General features: G+C 41.3%; 1 protein-coding gene across 1 annotated transcript in view; it reads right to left on the bottom strand.

Annotated features, from left to right (window-relative positions):
- Positions 1 to 2,382: 2,382 nt before the first annotated feature.
- tbc1d16 (TBC1 domain family, member 16) overlaps positions 2,383 to 7,968 on the bottom strand; it is a 28,090-nt gene continuing 22,504 nt past the window's right edge. The window contains exon 14 of the mRNA XM_031872240.1: positions 2,383 to 2,399. The gene's annotated coding sequence lies outside the window, so the exon portion shown is untranslated. The remainder of the gene's footprint in view (positions 2,400 to 7,968) is intronic.

Genomic DNA, 7,968 nt, shown 5'->3' with positions numbered 1-7,968 from the left:
TGTTGGAAATGACAGCTATTGTCTTAATGAGTGTGTGTGTGTGTGTGTGTGTGTGTGTGTGGTCCCACTTTAACCTTCCTTAACCCAAAGTGTTAGAAGACACATATGTGCAGCTAATACACAAGCAAGGAATGAAAGAACCAGAAATAAGTCATCTCACACAGTCACGGTTGTGACACGTAGCTTTTCTTCCACACATGTCCGACGTCGGAATAGTTTAGCCCTGAGTCAAATAACAAACAACGCAGATGTTTCACAAATAAATGAGGTTTAAGAACACATTGAGCTGAGTTGTTTGCAGTTTGGGGCGACTACAAAGCGACCAAGCTATCTACTAAGCCTCAAAGATTCCCCAGACGGTAATAAGGGAACAAACTCAAGGGAAGTGACCATGCTCTTCTGACCAAGTAAAAGATGCGTCAGAGCCACAGACTCACTTAGTGGCACGAACTAACAATAAGTCATCAACAACACAAGCAGAGAGCAGAGATGTTGTTACATATTAAATAGCAGGAGAGTTTCAATTTCTTTTAAATTGATCAGTAATTAAGGTGAAAGACCATTTTCATCATCTCCTATATTGAAATCAATGACTGGCTGCCAAGCGCGTACATGGATGCAATTAAATACAAATAAATGGTGCTGGTCGGAGGAGGATTTTCCAGCAGGTCAATACAGAATTTGTATTTCAGTCACCGTATTAAAGATTGATCCAGAGCTCATCTCGAGGCTGAGAGTCTGGACAGGGAGCATTATTAGCGTGGGCTAGACGATCAGTAATCAACAGGCTTTTTCATCTGCGCATGTGATGTCCTCCCTCAGCACACAATCACCAGTTTATTTACCTGCATGGCTGCTCAAGAGAGACTGGAGCTTGCGTCAGTGCACATATCCCTCGGCCCCAGTGAAGCACAACAGGGGACAGCAGGGAGGCTTAATGCACCGAGGGTGTGTGGACACATCACGGCAACATCACTCATGGTTATCAGGATGACTTCTAGTTCCACTTATGTCAGTTTTACTTGTTATAACATAACTTTCTTGTTTCAATTATATCTTGCTGTAAACATGTTATTGACAAAGGACAAGACTGGTGTTACTCTAAATGTTTCTTATTTTCAAAAAATCAAGATGAAACACAACATTTTAGTCTGCTTCCCAATCTTTTTTCTGTACTGAAGACACAAAACTTAAGTATGTCTCAGAAATATATATAGTGCGATTCTTCAAAAAAAGGCTCAGTAATTTTCTGAAATGGTTCAATTATTGCACATATTTACAGCTGTCTGTGACATACAACTTCACATGCTCTGAAGAGGATACGTCTGAACTTTTCTACAGTTTTGCTGACATCAACGAAGCTTATAAAAAGAAGAAGAAAACAACAATTTGTTTGCGCATTTCTCGTTATTTCTTTGACTTTTCTATTTTGTCTGCACTCAGCCCTGTGGTTCCTAAACCGGTAGAACTTTAAAAACATGAATATAAAGCTCAAATTTAAGAGAAGGGGGACAAATTCTCTAAAAGAGCCGGGAACTGTATAGTTTTTAGAAAATGTCTCTCTAACAGAAGTAAATAGAGCCTTTGTTGGGGACTATTTTCAGCTGCCAATTGATACACGTTTGCTCTAGTAATTATTTACAGCAGCAGGATTGTGTGTGTGTGTGTGTGTGTGTGTGTGTGTGTGTGTGTGTGTGTGACTAACTGAAAAAAAAACTACACCCATGTTCTTCATGATAAGGGAACACGTCACCCAATGAAGCATGCACTCTATGGCACAGAGGAATAACATATATCAGGATTTGGGTGCACTTGTTAGTGGATCGATTTATTGTTGGTTTTGGCCTTTTCAAGGAATTTGTTGACACTTAGAGAAATATAGAACCCTGTCAGACTGTGAGCAAAAGCAGCAAAGGTATAGAGTGGAAATGCAAAGCACAGAGCATTACTACAGTAGATGATCAAAGCACTGTGTCGACAGTCTTTGATTTCATGCTGTTAAATTATGCTTACGAGAAGCCATCATTGGGGATAATGGATTTTTTGGCAGCAATATAAAAGGCTATGTACATAAAAATGAAATATCTTTCACAAGCAGTTTATTTATAATGCATTAAGCATATTTTCAATCTTCTGTGAAACATAGAGCTTCTATAATAAAAGAATAAATGCAAAGCTAAGTCTTAGTCATTCATTTCCTCCCTTGTTTTCCTCCCAACAAAATATGCAAACACACACACACACACACACACACACACACACACACAGACACAATGTTACACACACAGCAGACAGACCGATGTGGTGAGGGAGGGAGGGCGGCTAAAATATACACACAATAACACAAATGGGTGTTTGTATTCACGAGCGCACACGCGCACACACACACACACACACACCTGCTCTGCGTGTCTCTCTCACACTCACACAGCCTAAACCAATTGCAAAGCTAATGTGGCGCATACCACGCTTTTCAATCCATCGACACCTGTGACATATCTCAGAAGCATTCAGCCTGGCAAAGACTCAAAACAACCCGTGAGCTCTAGAATACACAGAAAGTCAGAACGTATATCTTCACCCCCGTCACCCTCAATCCTCCTACTACCAGATCCACCCCCCCCTCCCCACCCCCCCTTTGCCTGCAGCTATTCTGAGAAGTGCCTCATTTTCATTTCAATCTTCTGCATGATATAGAACATGGCTGCCGTAAGCTGACTCTTTCACCTAACCGCCGCCAACAGTTGAATAGAGCACAGACGAGACGGGCTTCAAAGAGCGACTATTGTCATGATAAGAGGCCAAGTCAATCCATTTGCATTCTAGGGTGAAAAGACGTGGATCTATTTTTGTGTCTTCGTACATGAATAGAAAGAGGCAGGTGGAGGGTACAGATGCAACACAGAAGCAGTGATCTATGCATGTCATACTTGATCACTTCATATAAAGATACACGCAAATGACATGCTACAGTCTTTCAATGCGGCACCTTTTCTGAATATATTGCCTTGAATATTGCGAGGTCTGACGCTTAAGCAGAGCGATGAGGCAATAATTCAGAGAGCAGATTCTTTCTTGATGCCGTTACAAATCCGGGCTGTGGTTCTCATACTTGTTCATTCTGAGTAAATTCAATAGGTGATGACCCCACATTTCTCATCCGAAAGCCTGCTCTGCACACTGTGACCTCTCAGTAGATAGAGAAGTGTATCAGCATTGTAGTGTTGTACTTCCATGAAGTCAGGGGACTCGCGATAGACAGATTCTTTACAAAGAACGGTCAAAATCAATGTATGAGAGGTCAGATAGGGGGGCCAACTGACAACATGTTTATGGCTATTCAATTTCCTCATTTTTTTATAAAACTGTAAACTGCTTCGTGATTGTCTGCCTCGGTCAACCTATCCATGTCTGTCCAGAATGTGATCACTTAATTTTATCCTATTAGACATTTGGGGGAAATTGTCATAATTTGCCGTCACCAGCGCGGAGGCAGATAAAGACAACACATATCTGTTCATTTCCTTAACTTCTAAAACCCAACTGCTGTTCTATTCTCATAGGACACTGTGACGGTATGTGGGCTGGCAACATGCTGGGTTTATGGTGCAGATAGCATCCCTATGGGAACAATTGTTTGTTTATTTTATTTATCTATTCAACCATTAAATGCTTTTAATTACGTTTTTAACGTATGAATATGGTCATTATGTCCTAACCCCTTGTTTTACGTCTTCAGCGTTTTATGTTTTATGTGAGGTCTCCAATGCAAACACCCATCAGCTACAGTGAAATGGCGATAAGGTATCACAAATAATTAATATATCAATCCCCACCATGGATCTAGCTTAAAAAACACGTCCATGTCTCCAGTTTGCAACACAGGATTTGTATTTAACAGTTTGTCTCTAAGCCTAAGCAGAGATGTTCAAGTGATGTCATTTTTTAAAATTTTCTCAGACTTTACAAAGCACTCCGAGAGCCACAGAAAACGTTGTACAATTCGCAATTTTACAACAATTTGCACAGGATGTGCAGTCCTCCTTGCCACTATTAAATTGACTTTAATGGGTAAAATCTGGTGCTCCTTTACTGCATCTCTCACGGATCTATGTACGTAATGCAATATACCAGAGCCCTTTCATTGCAATCTGTTTCATTCTGAAATGATCTCTTGAAATTCATGTCAGAGTTAAAAGGTTTAAAGCTTTGAAACGGACCATAAAAGATGTAAAATCTGTACATATAATGCTAAATAACGACACGTATCTAAACCAGAAATAGGCATTAAATTCCCAACAGCAGTGCAGCATGTTATCAGACACTCTGATGGATCAGCCAGCTGACTCTATACCCCTAGAAGGCCCATTAACACCTCCAGAGGGTAGAGCCCAGCCCCCTCCATAAACAACCCAGCCGGAGGTCCATCCTAATGGGCTGAGCTCATTCCCAGCCTGGCCTGCTCCAGGTGTGGAAGCAGAGCCCCGTAATTGATAATTACGGAGAAATAGCCTGGCGTTCAATGCGGGCCCCGTGACAGGAGAGTGGCCAGGCGTCACACTGTCAGTCAGGGCAAAGGAAACGAGAGAATTAGGGAGGAGGGCAATGATTCAACAAGGTAGGGGGTTTGAGGAAAGGAGGTGGTTTCTTGTACAAATAGGCCAGTTTTAGTGTGTGATGCTCATGTAAAGACTGATAGAGCAGAGAAGGAGTATTTACTCCAACACTAAGCCTCCAGAGAGCTCGACTTACCGTTACGGTTACTGATCGTGTCTGTGATGCTCATGCAGTGTGACGTTGTAACACACCGTGGACAACAGGTCGGGCATTTCATTCCACATAAACATTTTATAATGACTGTTAAACCGCAGCTCTTATCGGTCACAATGACGTACTAAAAACAAAAAGGCTCTAATCTAACGCTGTGTAGAAATAAGCAAAGTGGCTCCAACGAGCAGTAGACTTTACAACGGGGCGATATAGTTTTTATGGTGTTCACTGGATCCACGTGTTGCTCCATCGTCCACATGTACGGCCATTTAATTCCTTCTGCAGATAGACACTGCATTAGTCACTCAAATGACTCATAGAAGGTACAGATTTGAGTAATGAGAAGTGGCGTTTTATTCATTTATGTAGTTATTGTAATTTTCTCCTTGTCTTGTTTTCTGCTATAGCGATGCATTAGCCCTCAGTGATGCTATCAATCAGGGGCTAATGGGTTGTAATTGGAGGCAGGCAGACCCCCGTATCAGAGGCAGCGGGGTCTCCGGATAGCAGAATAATCACACGTACAGTAGAGAATTGCTTCCAATGGATTAGGTCCATTGTAAGCAATTCTCCCTGGGTGATCTTAGGGAACAGGTTATCATCATTTCAAACTCCTTTTCCCATTGAAAGCCATAATACTCATCCTGTCGATGTGCAGGTTATTACAGTGAGGGGTTAAAACACAGTTTCAGAACAGTCACTGGGAATAACAATACTCCCAACTGTTTAGTCTGGATTTTCCAAAAAATACAGCCATAATGTGTATGTTTGGGTCTTCCAGAGAAAAAAAAAGGTTCAAATTGTGTTTTCCTGGAAACAGTCAGAGCGACTAAACCAGAATAGCTGCCGACCAGAGCCGTTCCCCAAAGACGACCGTCAGCCCTGAGTCTCCCTTTCTCTTCCAAGGAGCCAGTCACCTGACGACGGCATCTGATGTTATCTCCACAGCTGTCTGTGACAGTCAGTTGATCGCTGTCAAATGCCTGAGCCATCTCACACACACACACACACACACACACACACACACACACACAATCAAACAGCCACAACAAACAGCAGAGGCTGATAAGACTGTGGGTTTAACTCTGGGATGCACACCGTCTGCTTTGTTGCATTTTCTCATGGGAGGCCTTGTATTTTTTTTTTGTCAGAAAACTGGAATGGAAATCCCCTGTGAGGAACAAATCACACCTCATAGTTTTCATCTTTGCAGAGTTAAAAGAAGACACACTACAAACAACTTCTTTTGTACTCGCTGCTTAGGGCAACATGTGCGTCAGTGCTTCAGACTGGAGGAAGCAAAGCTGGTCCGGTGTTGTGGATTTCTGAAGTTTGAGAAGTATCACATGTAACTACAACTTGTGTTCGTAACACTTATGAAGGTAAAGCTTGATTTCAGAAACAAAAACAGAGATTCTCTGTTTTCACACATTCAGCAGCTGAGAGAGAGGCCAACATCTTGAAGAGGCTAACATACTAGCCACTTAGCGGGTAGAACAAGACCAAAGGCAATCAGGCAGTATAAGCATGCTATTGTTGCCTTCATTTAAACGGAGAGTTCAAACTAGGGTTGAATTTCTACGTTATAAGGCCTCTTATTCGATGTCATCGGCATGAGACAAATCCTGCAGCTGCTCCATATAACTTCCATAATCATGACTTCCTGGTCTGACACGTTTAAGATATTAAAAAACGTGGAATATTTAAAACTAATCCTGGACCAACTCTGAAACGTAAGATCATTCAGTCTTGATGCTTTGAGGTCCACATTCGTTACAAAACGTCAGGATGGAAGATGTTCAGCTTTCATAATCCGTAAACCAACGGTATGTTGTCTAAACTATGTTTTATTAACATTTTAACAGTGAGGTCATCAAAATATAGCCTTTGTAAATATAACAGGAAGTTGTGTTCATAGGATCCGGGATCATTTTCTTGTCAGTGTACAGTACCATGTTCAATATCGTGACGCCATTGATGACGCCCAGGCCGAACAACGTTGAGAAATGATTGTTCCTGAATAAAACAAAAAACAAAGGAATAGTCTCTCCTCTACTTCACTTTCCTAGTCACAGAAGCACGATCACTGCCCTGATATTGCCCCTCCTACCATTATTATATCAGGATGCAATTATTGACCAAAAGATTTGATGAAATCACAGCATAATTAGCCTGCTGGCAAAAAAATCCATTAGCTTATGTCATAAATTAAATGGTTAAGATAATCTGTAATAGATCTGCCTGTTTCACCTTTTGGCCAACAGGTGGTTTTGTGTGCACGTGGAGCCTCGAGAAATTAACCCTATACTGAGCTCCAATGCGTCATAACGCTTAATCTCGCCATTACTACATTTTACAGTTACACTGACAACAGATCTGTGTTCATGACTAAATAGTTCACCTAGGCATGCGTTAGTTACTTACAGTTCTGCAGTGTGACGCCTGGGGCAGGCAGGAAGACTCGGTGAGCCTCAGGGAGGCGCCAGTGAGCGGCCATTTTAGTCAAGTTTGACTGACCTGCACTGCGCGGAGCTCTGGGCCCTCATAGTCTATGCAGGTACTAGGAAGCAGGATTAGGTGGTAACTTCATGTATGTCTAGAAAGTAGGTTAGAGCAAACTGATTGCAGAACTATTAGTAGTATTATGGTAATATTATTGTGATGAATGCATTTCGTTTTATATATTATCTTTCTATATTAATTCTGATATCCCATGTGTTTCATAAATTAAAAAAAACAAGACACAGAGTTTATGCTGTAACTTAAACAGTGTTTAATGATGAAAAATATCAGTGGTGGTTCTGTAAATCCAGCATTGTTTTACTTGGTATCAGATCAAGTCATTCATTGTCAGAAAGGCATTTATAAATTGTATGCTTGCTACGTTTTGTTGTTCGGTAAATCATTTTCAAGAGCTGTTTTTTGAAAGTATACGTCTGTGTTTTTATTAACACCAAGAGTAAGAATGGTCTCTTTTTCTCTGAGGTGTGTACAGTAATTCATCAACATATCACAGAGATCAATAGCAACGTTGTACATTCAGTGATGACTGCTCAGAGCCCCTTTACAAAGGAGTGCTCATTGATTAGGCTCGTGACACACGGTGCCTGTGTAGACAATGTGATTTCAATGAGGGTTTGAAAAATATTCTCACACACACACACACACACACACACACACACACACACACACACACAC

Source organism: Anarrhichthys ocellatus, unplaced genomic scaffold (genome assembly GCF_004355925.1).
Source record: "Anarrhichthys ocellatus isolate YVR2014 unplaced genomic scaffold, GSC_Weel_1.0 scaffold62, whole genome shotgun sequence".
Taxonomy (NCBI): Eukaryota; Metazoa; Chordata; class Actinopteri; order Perciformes; family Anarhichadidae; genus Anarrhichthys; species Anarrhichthys ocellatus.
Note: the sequence above shows the minus strand (reverse complement) of the source record. Positions and strands in the feature narration are given on the sequence as shown.